This window comes from Pelophylax lessonae, assembly GCF_965119305.1.
Source record: "Pelophylax lessonae genome assembly, chromosome: 3".
NCBI classification, from domain to species: domain Eukaryota; kingdom Metazoa; phylum Chordata; class Amphibia; order Anura; family Ranidae; genus Pelophylax; species Pelophylax lessonae.
This window is the reverse complement of record NC_138770.1, coordinates 65,340,591-65,357,433: the sequence shown is the minus strand read 5'-3', so window position 1 is coordinate 65,357,433 and position 16,843 is coordinate 65,340,591.

The following is a 16,843-nucleotide window of genomic DNA, read 5'->3' as shown; positions in this document are numbered from 1 at the left end:
TCAGGAGGGGGGGATCCCCCCCCCCCCCTTATCCTGTCCAGCCAGGCTGCTTGCTCCGATAAGGATTTGGTATGGATTTTGGGGAGACCCCACGCCGTTTTGTTTTTTCAATTTTGGCGTTAAAATCCGTACCAAATCCAAAGGGTCTGGCATGAACTGGGGAGGACCCCACGCTGTTTTTTACATGTTTTTCTTCTGTATTGCCACAGCCGGGAGCAAGTTTAAATGACATTTTTTCATTTAGAAATGTCAGTATTGCTGCAGCAGGCTACATACATCATACAAATGCGCCACTTTACAGGCACATTAAGGGGGCCCCCCAGGAACAATATTTAAAGAAATTTTTCATTTTTATTGTTTCACTTTAAGCATCATTAAAATCACTGCTCCTGTAAAAACGATTGTTTTCAATTTTTTTTAAAAAAAGGGCCTGGTATGGACTGGGGTGGGGGGACCCCACGCCATTTGTTTCAGAAATACTGACATTTCTAAAGGAAAAAATGTCATTTAAACTTGCTCTCTGCTGTAATGTATTGTTGGCTCCCAGCAATACAGATAAAAAACATGACAAAAATGGCAAAAAATAGAAAAAAGAAAAAACAAGTTCTTGCCTCTTCGGACGCTTCCGGCTCAATGAGCTGTGACAGCTCTTTTATAGGAATCTGACGTCATGAGCGCTCCATAATGCACTGCTCAGGTGCAGTGAATAAATTACTGACGTCAGGTCAGAAGGGGCGGTGCCACCAGGTGGTGTCCCCTCCCCTTTCCTATATAAGAGCTGTCACAGCTCCAGCAGCTTTTTACACTGTCTCAAAAGGCGGGGGCGTGTTTTTTTTTTTTTTCGGGAGCGGGCGATGTGATTGGTGAAGGATTTACAAGCGATATCCATTCACATGGGGGGGGGGGCGGGATCTGGTGGGCCCCTTGTTACAGGGGGCTTCCAGATTCGGATAAGCCCCCACCCGCAAACCCCCACAACCACAGCCCAGTGTTGTCGGAAAGAGACTCTTGTCCCCATCAACATGGAGACAAGGTGCTTTGGGGGGCACCCCAAAGCTTCCTCCCCATGTTGAGGGCAAGTGGCCTGGTACGGGTTCAGGAGGGGGGGGGGCGCTCGCTCGTCCAAATCCCCCCCCCCCCATTATCCTGTCCAGCCAGGCTGCTTGCTCAGAAAAGGGTCTGCTATGAGTTTTGAGCGGGGACCCCATGCCATTTTTTTCATGTTTTTTTAATCTGTATTGCTGGGAGCCGACAATACATTACAGCCGAGAGCAAGTTTAAATAAAATTTTTAGAAATGTCAGTATTGCTGCAGCAGGCTCCATACATCGTATAAATGCTGCACTTTACCGTCACATTAAGGGGACCCCCCAGGCACAATTTTTAAAGGAATTTTTCATTTTTATTGCTTCGCGTTAAGCATAATTAAAATCACTGCTCCTGTAAAAATGACTGTTTTTAAAAAATGCTTTTGCATTGGTACATGTCTCCCAGGGCAGTACCCATACACTTTTTTGGACAATAACTTGCATTTAAGCCTTTAAAATGAGGACTTTTGATTTTTCATGTTTGAGTCCCATAGACTTCAATAGAGTTTGCATGTTCCAATGAACTTTTCCCCTGTTCGCGGTGTTCTGGTGCGACCCGAACCTGGAGGGTTTTCGGCTCATCACCAGCAATGAGAGCAGATCAGCACCACATAGGTCCACAGCCTGTGCACAGATACGGAAGAGGAAGAGGTAAGGAAGTGCATGCATGAAGTCAGCGCTAGGTGCATGGCAGGACCCAGTTCCGTTACTGGGAGTGAGATAGCGGAGATACACTGGACAGGTGGAGAGGGCATTGTCTTGCATGTCCCTCCTAAATGCAACAGTGACCGTGATGGTGTATTTTAACAGCAAGAGAGTTAACTAGAGCACAGTTATCCATTCAAGCAAAGGATCCCTATGTGTGGGGCAGTGACCCTGTTCATGGTGTCTAGCACAGCCTAGACGATCCCACCCTGGGGTAGGTCTCCCAAGTGACTCATACTTGCTGCCCAACAAGGAAGGGAATATGGAGGAGGTACCATCCGCCTTTTATTTTGACTGTACTGTCTGCCTCATGTTGTAAAAATTTCTATCAGATACTTACCGTAATGGACTCCATGGCAGCATACTTATGGGTTAACCCCGCCTCCACTCCTCCCCTATAGGACCCAATTCCCATAAATCTTTGCTCTGAGCCAGAGGCCACATAAATAGTCTACTCATTACTCTGGGTGGGAACTCTTGCTGCTGAGTCCATCAGGAAAGGAAAATTACGGTAAGTATCTGATAGACAATTTTCAGTTTTCCTGACAGACTCCCTGGCAGCATATGTATAGAAAATAACTAGCCATACACATCTGGCTGGGCAATTGCAGAACCAAAGAAAAGGGTTTAATTGACACTGTCAACCTACAGGATTTGTAAACCAAAAATTAACAGAAGATCTCTACACAATAATGAGCCATAAATGTATTGATCAGGGGACCCCAAGGTTACCCTACTGATAACATTGGAAACTCCATGCTGCAAAGCCACCCAGGATGTGGGCACACTCCTGGTCAAGTGAGCAGACACCATCCCCAAAGGAGCCAAGCCCTCAGCTCTGCGAGCCTGTCGGATGGCCCAGACAATCCATGCCATAATCAACCTAGATGAGGCACATTTCCCTTTGCCCTTTCTGGAAAAAGGGATGAACATGTGTTCTGAAGCCTGAAGGAAGCTCTAGCTTGTAGATATAACTTCACAATATTTGAGAAATTCCTAGAACCAAAGGAAGGCACTGCTGAGAGTCAAACTCAGGATTCCCTGTTTACTAGACATGCGCTTTAAACAACTAAGCCACAGGGTGACCTTTCCCACATCTAAAAGGACACAAGTTAGTACTCCAGAGGTTGGCTGAACAATTTCTTAGTTCCCAAGAAAGACTGATGTACCCTTGGCATAGGTAAAAGCACCGCTCAAACTGGAAGAACATTAAGGAAAGTTCTCCATGACCAGTGAATCAATCTCTGAGGCTTTTTATGCCAACGTAATAGCCAGGAGAAAGGCAAACATGGCAGAGAGGCGTTTAACAGAGAAATGCTAGAACACTCCACTCCATTTCCCAAAAGGGAGTTTGAGAACAAGAGGGAGATTCTATTTGGAAACCTCTGCTTACTCTGAGGTCTAAACCTAGTTGCTCCCTTGAAGAATTGTTGGACAGCAAAGATGCTTAGACATGGAAACACCTGTGAAGGCCGATAAAGCTGATAATTGTACTCTGAAGGATATCAAAAAGGTGTATAATGAGAAACGGAGGAAGCTCACATACACTAGCAGCGCTAATTATATTAACTTATGTAAACAATACATCAAAAAATTATAAAATTATACATCAAAAAAATTATTCTCTGTAAATGATGTCCATGCAAAGTGAGTAATGTCCGTAAATGCTAGATGATACAGTTCATATACTGAGTGGGGTCCTGGAGTGCAAGCCCATGAACACCCAATGGTGCTTCCTGTTAAGGTGGACCACCGTCACCACACCTCAAAGTACGTGCCCCCCTAGGTAGTAAAAACTCACCACAGGATGGCAAAAGGGACACCTTATATGGGATATATTCCACAATATGGTAAACGAATTCCAGGTAATACCTCTCCGGATTGACCAAAATCTGATATATAATCAGGACTTCCGTTCAGCATAAACTGCACCAGACACCTCAGATCATGTATGGGAAAAGAAAAGGGGAAGACCCATAGTGTAATTCCGTAAAACAACACTTTATTAGAATTCCCAATCCCCCATACAAGATACACTCAGATACACTTACAACGAGTACATGTTGTAAGAACCTCTTCTGGGGGTCAGGAATATCCGATCTTTTACTAAAAGCCCAATTGAGGGCTAAAAGGGCATCCTCATGTTGAATTATTGTATATAGGGATGCTACATCCGCAGTTACAAGAAATATATCTGAATTGGTGGGCAAAACTACCTGTTTTAAGGACAGCAGGAAATCTTTCGTGTCCTTCAGATATGACCTTAATTGTATAACACTGGTCTGAAGAAAAAAGTCCAAATATTCACCCAGCCTTGAAGATACAGAATTAATGCCATTAACAATTGGCCGAGCTGGGGGATTACTTTGGTCTTTATGGACTTTCGGGAGGGTATATATTGTTGGTATTCTGCTGAAACCAGGCATCAGGTATCTCTTTTCTTTCTTGGTTAATACGTTTTTTTCATACCCAAACTCCACCAAGAGATTCAACTCTCGTCTGTACTGAGAGGGGCTGGTCCGGTCATATGCCGCTGATTGGCTCGGGTCGCGCTGCCTTCCCAGAGTGAGAATGTTTACCTTCCGGGTTGGAGGTGAAGGGGACTGTCCGGGGCACGGGCCGGTGATTGGTCCACGTGTCTCCCTATGGGCGGTCACGGGCGAGAGCCGGTGATTGGATGATATCTCTTCCCTCTTCCGGATGGTATGTGTATTTGAGAGGAGCGTGATGGTGCGTGCTCGCGCCCTCCATAGAAGTCCGTGTGACGAAACATGTAAGGGCGTGAGCACGCATCCATCAGCTGTCACGCAGAGTCGGTGTGCGGGAGCTCTGGCTTTCCTTAATAGGCATCGGTGAGTCTACCGGCACACGACGGGCTCCATATATTTTCTACATGCTACTATTTGAGTTTGAACATTGTGAGTGTATCTTGTATGGGGGATTGGGAATTCTAATAAAGTGTTGTTTTACGGAATTACACTATGGGTCTTCCCCTTTTTTTTTTCCCATACATGATCTGAGGTGTCTGGTGCAGTTTATGCTGAACGGAAGTCCTGATTATATATCAGATTTTGGTCAATCCGGAGAGGTATTACCTGGAATTCGTTTACCACATTGTGGAATATATCCCATATAAGGCGTCCCTTTTGCCATCCTGTGGTGAGTTTTTACTACCTAGGGGGGCACGTACTTTGAGGTGTGGTGACGGTGGTCCACCTTAACAGGAAGCACCATTGGGTGTTCATGGGCTTGCACTCCAGGACCCCACTCAGTATATGAACTGTATCATCTAGCATTTACGGACATTACTCACTTTGCATGGACATCATTTACAGAGAATAATTTTTTTGATGTATAATTTTATAATTTTTTGATGTATTGTTTACATAAGTTAATATAATTAGCGCTGCTAGTGTATGTGAGCTTCCTCCGTTTCTCATTATACACCTTTTTGATATTATTTGATTTTTATAGCGGCTGCTTTGTTTTTAGAATTTCTATTATATTAGCGCTGGGTTGAGTGGGTTTTTATATTCTTACTCCTATTATTTATATGTACTCTGAAGGAGCTGATCAATAGAGCCAGATCTAAATCCGACTGGAGGAAGTCCAAAATATTTAGAACTTCTAGACCAGTACATGATCTGTCAGCTGCAGACATATATTGCACAGACTTTGACCAGATTCTCCCGTAAACTTTGTTTTTGTTCACTCTCTTTCTCTTGGGGAGCAGCCGAGGCCCTCCAATCTCAAGAACAAGACCATCAAACATAACCGTGCTGGACATGGATGTAGAAATGCACCCAGTGACAGAAGGTCTGGCCTGATGAGAAGGGGCACTGGGATCCTGAACAGTGCTAGCAAGTGGAACCATGGTGTAATTGGCCAATAAGGCATCACTGCCATTACCCCACAACTTCTGTTCAGGGTTTTTGTAGAAACCGTTCCTTGTTGTCCAACTGGAAAGAAAGTCTTTTAGAATATTCTGGACTCCGGGGAAATAAGACACTAAGATGTAGGCTTGATTCTTCTGAGCCCAAGACATAATTGGCTTCGCTTCCTGGAATAGAGAACAGGCTGTGAGTCCCCCCTTATCTTTGAACGTAGAAGACAGCCGTAGTGTTGACTAGCCTAAGAGCACTGACACTCCATTCATTATATGGTGAAAGACCTGTAGGGTGCAGAAGGCTGCCCAGAGTTTCAGAATGTTCAACACAATCTTGTGAAATTGTCAGCCCTGCCTGCCTTGAGCTATCCCCGTCAGGCAGCAAGCCCCCATCCCATATTGGTGGTATCGAATGTGATTGTGAACCAGGAAATGGGGCAATGGAATGGCAAAATGAGCAAGTTTCTCCCTGCAGCCACCAGGGGACTCACTCTCATGACTGAGGTTATGCAGATTACCTAAATTCTGCTTCCTGGCTCCCACTGCTGGAAAAACACCTCCCAGAAGGCCTGTGTTCTCTGGAGCGTCCACTTGACCTTCGGATCTGTAGACACCATAGCGTCAATCATTTTAGACACTGGAAGGCTCGCAGGTGGGAAGAGGACAGGGCCAGAAGTATTCTGTTCCAGAACACGAGGAGACAAAGCAATGGTCCTCTTGTTTATATCAAACTGAGCCCCGAGGCACACAAGAGAGTGGGCTCCAGGTGTCTCTTTTCCAGAATCAGCCTCCAGCCGAATTTTGAGGAGCAGCTGCCCTCTGTCTTGGGGCGGTCGGAGAAGAACATGCAAGTACTATGCAGGTGTATGCTCCTTGCTTTGATAAAGACCTTAACAACCAATAAGATCCTTAAAACACACAGGGTGATGTTGAAAGCCCGAATAGTAGACAAGCAAGCTGAAGATGGTCTTGACCTACAGTGAATTGAACCGAACTTGCGGAAGTCTTCTACAATGGGCACATGTGTAACGCTCCTGCGTTTTTAGTATAGGCTGGATTTGCAGCTGCAAAATCTCCACTCAGTAGTCATGTAGAGATGTGTTGAATACCAGATCCAACTCTCCAGGACTCATCACCGTGGGCCTGTCAGCTTCAACATACAGATATATACACACTCAATGAGATGTTCCTGGAGTGATAGGATGTATATGATAGTATGAAGGTGATGTGCTGAAGGGACAGGTGTGAACAGTGACAAGGATGGTAATCACTTGATAGGTTTGTATAGGGGAGTTCAAGATGGTATTTAGGAATGCAGATAGGTTAGTATCGAGTATGCTAATAGGTGGTGAGGACAGCAGATGACAAATACAGGATAGAGTAACCCAGTGCAAGGATAGATAGTAGTAGACAGGAGAGCTAGCAATCTATGCAGCAGTGCAGATGATAGATAGTAGTAGGCTCAAGAGCTAGCAATCTATGTAACAGTGCAGATGATAGGATAGTATGGATAGGTAGTAACAGTCCTTAATGTGCATAGGTAGATAGTGCAATAAGGTTATGGAGGGTTCCCCTGCGGGGTACTTATCACTTGTAATGTTAGTAGTTTAGAGAGGTCCAGTAGATGAGGAAAGGTCCGGTAGCGAGTTACAGGGATCAGTAGCGAGGTTCCGGTCTGCTCCAGGTAAAGGGAATAGCTGGAGGTTCCGATCGGGAGACAGGCTTGAAAGCATGTGGATATCAAGGCAAGTTGAACGAACAGTGTAAGTGAGACCGCCGGCGGTTGAAATAGCCGCTCTGCGGCGCTCAGCAGTGACATCATCGCTCTTAAAGGTATATGCGTACCACCTGAAGAGAAAGGTGGGACGCATTACAGAGGAAAGTGGTAATTAAGGGTACCGGAGGTTCCGGAATCTTACAGTACCCCCCCCTTAAGGCCGGCTCCGGAAGGCCTATATGTCACGGAACCATGAACCAGACGTACAACAACAGATAAGTGAAAATAAGAAAGCTTTATTGAAAAACAAGCTATAAAGCAAAAGTCCAAACGGATGGCGAAACCGATGCAGAGTCTTTGCGAAGCCAGGGGTCGGGAACCAGCAGGGTAGTCAGACGAAGCCAGGATCAGGAACCAGCAGGGTAGTCAGACGAAGCCAGGATCAGGAACCAGCAGGGTAGTCAGACGAAGCCAGGAACAGGAACCAGAAGTAGCAGCAGTCTTAGTAGCATGTGAACACAGGAGGACCAAGCAGGGAACTGAAGCCACAGACCTCCTATATATATGAGCTAGGTATCCAGCTCCTCCCAGTGGGAAGGAGGAGCCGCAGGGTGGGAGGCTACAAGAAACCCAGAAACCAAGATGGCCGCCAGCACATGTCAAACGAAGGAGAACAGCAAGAAGGTAAGACCATGACAGAACCTCCCCCTCAAGGGCCCCTCCTCCGCGGAGTAAAGAACGGTTTCTGAGGGAAGCGTGCGTGGAAGGCTCGGAGCAAGGCAGGAGCATGAACATCTGCGGAGGGAACCCAGGAACGCTCCTCTGGACCATAACCACACCAATGAACCAAAAACTGCACCCGACCGCGGACCAGGCGTGAGTCCAGGATATTGCTCACCTCATACTCCTCACGATTGCCCACTCGGACCGGACGAGGCCGAGGAACCGAGGAAGTGAAACGATTACACACCAGAGGCTTCAACAGGGAGACATGAAACACGTTGGAGATCCGCATGCCAGGAGGAAGCGCAAGGGCATAGGCTACCGGGTTTACCCTGCGAAGCACTCGGAAGGGACCAACAAAGCGAGGCGCCAGCTTGGGAGTGGGCACTCGAAGGTTGAGGTTGCGGGTGGACAACCATACACGGTCTCCGGCCTGGTAGGAAGGAGCAGGCGCTCGTCTGCGATCAGCCTGGAGTCTCTGGCGCTGCGCAGAGACCTCAAGGGACTTCTGGATCTGTACCCAAGAAGCACGTAGGACGGAAAGGTGATCCTCCACAGCCGGAATATCCTGGGGAGAGAATACCTCCGGTAACACGGCAGGTTGGAACCCATAGTTGGCCATGAAGGGAGACGTCCCAGAGGAAGAGTTCACCGCCGTGTTCCTGGCAAACTCAGCCCAAGGCAGGAGGTCAACCCAATTGTCTTGGTGATCGGAGACATAGCAACGAAGGAATTGCTCCAAGGCCTGATTGGAACGTTCTGCGGCCCCATTGGACTGAGGGTGGTAGGCCGAGGAGAAGGAGAGATGAATCCCCAACTGGGAGCAAAAGGCGCGCCAGAACCTGGACACAAACTGACTCCCCCGGTCCGACACAATCTCCTTGGGCAAACCGTGCAACCGGAAGACCTCCCTGGCAAAAATCGTGGCCAACTCCTGTGCAGAGGGTAACTTCTTGAGAGGAACACAGTGACACATTTTGGAAAACCGATCCACAATCATGAGAATGACCGTATGGCCTCGGGATGCAGGGAGGTCCACAATGAAATCCATCCCCAGGTGTGACCATGGGCGCTCCCCGGTGGCTAAGGGTTGCAGAATGCCCAACGGAAGGTGCCGAGGGGACTTACTCTGGGCACAAACGGAGCATGCCGCTACATATGCGGCGATGTCGGAACGTAGGGAAGGCCACCAGAACAGACGTGAAACAGCCCAGGACAGCTGATTCTTTCCAGGATGCCCCGCGGTCTTGGAGTTATGGTAGGTTCGCAACAACCGAGTGCGCAACTCCTCAGGCACAAAACATCTGCCGTTGGGTCTCCCAGAGGGAGCACCAGATTGAGCCGCCAAAATCTGCTCACCCAGGGGAGAGGTCAGGCTGGTGCGAATGGCAGCCAGGATCTGATTCGGAGGTATGACCGAAGTCGGAATCGACTCCTCCCTGGACAGGTCGGAGTACTGCCGTGATAAGGCATCAGCCCTGATGTTCTTGGAACCGGGTAGGTAGGAGACCACGTAATTAAAACGTGACAAGAACAGAGCCCATCTGGCCTGACGTGGTGTCAATCTCTTGGCCTCAGAGAGGTAGGTCAGATTCTTGTGGTCCGTCAGGATGAGGACCGGAACCACCGAACCCTCGAGCAAGTGCCTCCATTCTTTAAGAGCCTGCACGATGGCCAATAACTCCCTGTCACCAATCTGGTAGTTGCACTCCGCGGAAGACAGTTTCCGGGAGTAAAACCCACAAGGAAGCAGAGGACCCTCTGGTGTTCTACGCTGAGACAGAAGGGCGCCTACTCCCGTCTCAGACGCGTCCACCTCGAGGACAAAGGGCAACCCAGGGTTGGGATGCGACAGAATCGGAGCCGACACAAAGGCGGACTTTAGAGCCTCAAAAGCTCGGATGGCCTCGGGCGGCCAGACCTGGGAATTACTGCCCTTCCTGGTCAGATCCGTGAGAGGCTTGGCTAGCATGGAAAAGTCCCTGATGAACTTCCGATAATAATTGGCGAAGCCCAAAAAGCGCTGCAGGGAGCGAAGACCACTGGGCTGGGGCCACTGTAAGACAGCCGAAACCTTCTCAGGATCCATGGAGAACCCCTCAGCGGAAATGATGTAACCTAAGAAGGTTACCTGGGATCGGTGAAATTCGCATTTCTCAAGCTTACCGAACAGCTTGTTCTCTCGTAACCGTTGCAACACTCGTTTGACATCCAGAATGTGGGTCTCCATGGACTCAGAATATACCAAGATGTCATCCAGGTAGACCACCACACACTGCTGCAACAGGTCACGGAAAACATCGTTGATGAATTCCTGAAAGACTGCGGGCGCATTGCACAGCCCAAAGGGCATAACCAAGGATTCATAATGACCGGTCCTGGTGTTAAACGCGGTCTTCCACTCATCGCCCGCCTTGATCCTTACGAGGTTATATGCCGCCCTCAGGTCGAGTTTGGTAAAGACCGTGGCCCCTTTAAGGCGATCGAACAGCTCGGAAATCAAGGGTATCGGGTAAGCGTTCTTGATCGTGATGCGATTGAGACCCCTGTAATCGATGCAAGGCCTCAACTCACCGCCCTTCTTTTTCACAAAGAAAAATCCAGCCCCTGCCGGGGACGAGGATTTGCGAATGTGTCCACGTGAAAGCGCCTCCCTCACGTACTCCTCCATGGCCTCATTCTCCGCTACCGACAGTGGATAGACTTTGCCACGAGGAGGAACGGCACCAGATTGTAACTCGATGGCACAATCGTATGGGCGGTGCGGAGGTAGGGCAACCGCGCGCACCTTATCGAATACATCCCGGTACTCCTCGTATTCAGGGGGCAACAGAGAGTCCGAGGAAGTACACAGCAACTTGACAGGCCCATGGATGCAACTAGCCCCACACTGCGGTGACCACGAGAGGATCTCGGCCGATCTCCAATCGAAAATCGGATTATGCTTCTGGAGCCAGGGGTACCCCAAGACCACCGAGTAGTGTGGAGACGAAATAACCTGGAAGCAGACCGACTCTCTGTGGACGGCACCAATGGCTAACCCCACTGGAAGGGTCTCATGAGTCACGTGTGGCGGCAGAAGGGGTCTGCCGTCTATCGCCTCAAGAGCCAGAGGAGAACCTCGAGCCTGCAGAGGAATGGAATTGGCGGCAGCGAACACACTATCAATGAACAAACCACCAGCACCAGAGTCCACCAACGCCTGGGTCGTCACCGAGCCCCCGACCCAGGAAAGGACAACAGTGATCAGTGGTTTGTCAACACGGGAAACCGGGGACGAGGAGACTCCACCCAAGATCTGCCCCCGACAGGATCTCAGGTGCGAGCGTTTCCCTGGACGGTTCGGACATGCCAACCGAAAATGCCCACCGAGACCACAGTACATGCATCGGCCCTCGCGTCTCCGGAGTACCCTCTCCCCCTCGGACAGGCGAGCAAACCCCAGCTGCATGGGTTCACCCCCAGACAAGTCATCCCCAGGAGGCGTGGGAGGAGAGGGAGGCACGGGTGGGACAACAAAGGTAGGCGCCAATCTGTTAGGAGGCCTCCGCAGACTCTCCTTAAAGGAAGGTCTCTCCCTGAGTCTGGTGTCAATCAAAATCAGGAAAGAAATAAGAGACTCGAGCTCCACTGGTAGGTCCTTAGCTGCAACCTCATCCTTCAAGGCATCCGAGAGACCATGAGAGAAAGCAGCGACCAGAGCCTCATTATTCCAGCCCACCTCTGCTGCCAGAGTACGAAACTCAATGGCGTATTCAGCTACGGATCGTGAACCCTGTCTGATGGACATAAGGAGCTTCGCAGCAGAGGCAGCACGAGCCGGCACATCGAATACCTTCCGAAGAGAAGCAACAAAACCGGAAAACTCGGCAACCACCGGATTGTTGTTCTCCCATAAAGGGCTGGCCCAGGCCAAGGCCTTGTCCGAGAGCAGCGAGATTAAGAAGCCCACCTTTGATCTCTCAGTAGGAAAGGCATGTGGCAGCAACTCGAAATAAATGCCCACCTGGTTAAGGAAACCTCGGCACTGAGTTGGCTCTCCCCCAAAGCGCTGTGGAAGGGGGGCAGAACCGGACATACCCCGAAACACCGCAGGCGCAACAACAGGTGTCGGGGTAGACTCTGGCGCAACAACCGGAGCGGCAGTAGGAGCGGACCCAGGAGCGACAACCGACCCATCGGCAACGGGAGCGAAATGAACCGTGCGTTCAAGCAGGGTTTGCAACGCCACGGCGAACTGACCCAACAGGTGATCCTGCTGATCAAGTCTGGCAACCAGCGTGGGTAGTGAGGATGGCCCTGCACCGTCAGAATTCGTGGCCTGGGGTACCGTGCGTTCAAGCAGGGTTTGCAACACCACGGCGAACCGACCCAACAGGTGATCCTGCTGATCAAGTCTGGCAACCAGCGTGGGTAGCGAGGATGGCCCTGTACCGTCATAATTCATGGCTTGGTCCTAATGTCACGGAACCATGAACCAGACGTACAACAACAGATAAGTGAAAATAAGAAAGCTTTATTGAAAAACAAGCTATAAAGCAAAAGTCCAAACGGATGGCGAAACCGATGCAGAGTCTTTGCGAAGCCAGGGGTTGGGAAACAAGAGGGTAGTCAGACGAAGCCAGGATCAGGAACCAGCAGGGTAGTCAGACGAAGCCAGGATCAGGAACCAGCAGGGTAGTCAGACGAAGCCAGGAACAGGAACCAGAAGTAGCAGCAGTCTTAGTAGCATGTGAACACAGGAGGACCAAGCAGGGAACTGAAGCCGCAGACCTCCTATATATATGAGCTAGGTATCCAGCTCCTCCCATTGGGAAGGAGGAGCCGCAGGGTGGGAGGCTACAAGAAACCCAGAAACCAAGATGGCCGCCAGCACATGTCAAACGAAGGAGAACAGCAAGAAGGTAAGACCATGACACTATAGGACAGGTTTCTCTGGGTGTTTCGAGTGAAAGTTCTGTATAAGTCTAGGCGCATGAATATCAGAGGTATCTAACCAGGTGTCGTCTTGGGGTCCATAGTTCTTCCATCTTATGAGATACTGGAGTCTTCCTCTATGGATGCGAGAATCCAAAATTTCCTTGATCTCATACTCTTCTCCGCCTTCAACTTGAATTGGAGGTGGAGGCAAGATGGTAGGCCTTATTCCTTGGTTAGGAACATGGGACTTCAGTAGCGACACATGGAAGATGGGATGGATCTTGAGATCTGCTGGTAGGGTGAGCTGTACTGCAGCTTTTCCGATAAGTTTTTTAATTGGTAAGGGTCCCAAAAATAAAGGTCCAAGCTTCTTGCTAGGGATTTTTAATCTTAAGTTCTTTGTCGATAGCCAAACAAGGTCCCCAATAGCATACTGAGGAGAAGGTCTTCTACGAAGGTCGTAGTACTTTTTTTGTTGACTGTGAGCGTGTGATTTGGTGGTATTGAGTAAGCCCAAAGAGTCTTTTATTTGGGTAAGGTAATCCGAGGCTACTGGGTTACTCAATGGCAGGATGCGTGGTGGAAGAAGAGTGGGATGAAACCCATAGTTCAAGTAGAACGGACTTTGCTTCGTGGTACTGTGGGTTGCGTTGTTGTAAGCAAATTCTGCTAGAGGAAGTAGATCCACCCAATCATCCTGCAAGTATGATGTGTAGCAACGTAGATATTGCTCAATGCACTGGTTGACTCTTTCAGTCTGTCCGTTGGTCTGAGGATGGTAGGGAGAAGTGAGCTTTCGCTCAATGCGTAAAATTTGACAAAGTGCTTGCCAAAATTTAGAGATGAATTGTGAACCACGGTCGGACAAAAGAGTTTTTGGAATTCCATGCAACTTAAACACATGTTTCATCAGTAGTTCCGCTGTTTGTTTAGATGAAGGTAGTCTACGGATAGCGATGAAATGTGCCATCTTTGTCAAGTGGTCCACTGACACTAGGATGGTATTAAATCCTTTAGAGGGTGGTAGTTCTACTATGAAATCTAAGGACACAACTTCCCATGGAACCTGGGGTATTGGTAGACTACAAAGTAGTCCAGATGGTTTTGTAGTGTCAATTTTGGACCTTGCACAGATGTCACATGAAGAAACAAATTTTTGTACAGACGTCTTCATATCAGGCCACCAAAACTGCCTGGTGAGCAAATTAAAGGTTTTCGTTATACCCATATGTCCTGCCATGGGCACATCATGCGATAACTCCAAGATCTTGGTGCGCATAGTAGGGGGTATGTAGAGTTTGTCATTGTAATAGAGGAAGCCTTCTGCATCAGTACTTAGTTGTGGTGGAGGTGAATCCATTCTTATACTGTGCAAAATCTCTTCCTTCAAGGAACGGACAACACCAATAATGCGTTCATAGGGTATTATGGGAATGGAAGGGATTTCGGCGTAGTTATCTTCGGTTAATCTTGATAGCGCATCCGCTTTTTTATTCTTGTCTGCAGGCGTGTAGGTCACTAGGAAATTAAATCTTTAAAAGAATAATGACCATCGTACCTGCCGGTGAGAGAGAGTCTTGTTGGTCTGGAGGTATTGAATGTTTTTATGATCTGTATATATGAGTATTGGTAACTGGGTACCTTCGAGCAGATGTCGCCAATTCTCCAGTGCCAATTTTATGGCAAGCAACTCCTTTTCACCCACTGGGTAATTCACCTCTGGGCTGCTTAGTGATTTTGAAAAGAAAGCAACTGGGTGGAGTGATGAAGTGTTTGTTGGTCGTTGGGAGAGAACTGCTCCTACTGCCATATTTGACGCATCTACCTCTAGAATATATTGGAGGGATGGGTCTGGATGGCGTAGTATGGGAGCAGAAGTAAAGCTTGATTTTAACAAGCAGAAGGCTTGATTTGCTTCTTCTGACCATTTGAATGTTTTTTTTATACTTGTCAGTTGTGTGAGAGGTCTCACAATAGCGGAAAAGTTCTTGATGAACTTCCTATAGAAGTTCGAGAATCCAAGGAATCGCTGTAGGGCCTTACGAGTTGTTGGTATAGGCCAGTCTAGAATACAGGATATCTTACTCATATCCATCTTAATTCCAGTTTTGGATATGAAGTATCCTAGAAATAATATTTCTTCTCTATGAAATAGACATTTTTTTAATTTCACATATAGTCTATGTGAGAGCAGTCTGGACAACACAAGTCTTACATGTTTTATGTGTTCCGGCATAGATCGAGAATAAATAAGTATATCGTCTAGGTATACTACAACACAGACATCAAGTAAGTCTCTAAAGATGTCGTTTATGAATCTTTGGAAAGCTGCGGGAGCATTACATAGCCCGAATGGCATCACAAGGTATTCGAATAGTCCGTATCTGGTTCTGAATGCTGTTTTCCACTCATCCCCGTCACGGATTCGGATTAGGTTGTATGCCCCTTTCAGGTCTAATTTGGTGAAATAAGTAGCCCCACGCACCTGTTCAATAAGTTCAGGGATGAGCGGCAAAGGATAGCGATCCTTTATCGTAATCGTGTTTAATTGCCTATAATCGATAATAGGCCTGAGACTGGAATCCTTATTGCGGACAAAGAAAAGTCCTGCAGCAGTGGAAGAAGTAGAGGGTCTAATGAACCCCTTTGTCAAATTCTCATCCAAGTATTCCTTGAGATGAGAAAGTTCATCCTGTGAAAGGGGATAAACATGACCGAAAGGCAATTTGCTGTTAGGGAGTAGATCGATAGTGCAATCGTAATCCCTATGGGGAGGCAACACTTGAGCATTTTTCTCAAGGAACACTTCGGACAGGTCCTGATAGCATAGTGGTGCAATTTCATCTGACACCACAGACAGAACCTTCCCATAAGATGGGAGGTTACACGTATTCTCACAATAGTGAGAAGGGAAAACCAAAGTCCGTTTTTTCCAATCTATGATTGGTTGGTGTGTGTGTAACCAGGGAAGTCCCAAAATAATAGGAAAATGGGGTGAGGATAGTATATCAAAGGTGATGGTCTCCACATGTGATTCGTTGGTAGTGGCAAGGAGTGCCTGTGTCTGGTTGGTGATTGGACCAGAAGACAGTGGAATACCATTAATGAAACTAACAGAAACAGGCTTAGATTTTGAAATAATAGGTATTTTATTGAAGGTAACAAAGCGTGTATCAATATAGTTTCCACAAGATCCAGTGTCGACCATAGCCTTGGTGGTGATCCTAGTTTGGTCCCACTGTAATATTAAATGAGCAAAAAGATAGAGGTTAGAAAAGGAAGTCGTTAATCTTCCCAGCAAGACATGTGAACACTCACCCTCTTTTTTGCGGGCAAGGGGACAGGTGCTTATCAGATGATCCGAGGATGCGCAGTACATGCAGAGATTTCTGGATGTTCTTCTAGCCCGTTCAGTAGTCGTTAAAGGTGGGCGTATGGTTCCTACATCCATGGGAGTAGGGTCAACGGCCGAAATCTAAGAAAGACTAGACAATGGCATTCCCATCTTTTCAGCCCTTCTTTCTCGCAGTCGTCTGTCGATGTTGATACTAAGTTGTATCAAGGCCTCCAAGGTGCCAGGTAAATCCGCTCGGGCGAGCTCGTCTTTAACAGCTTCCGATAACACCCGAGTCTGAATTGAGTTCGCAAAGATGTGTCATTCCACCCTGAATCAAGGGTCCATCTTTTGAACTCAGATACAAAGTCTTCTACAGGTCTCCTTCCTTGTTTTAAGGCCCTAAACTGAATATCAGCAGTACTCTGCCTATTGGGGTCATCGTATAAACTAGCGAGTTCCGCTAGAAAT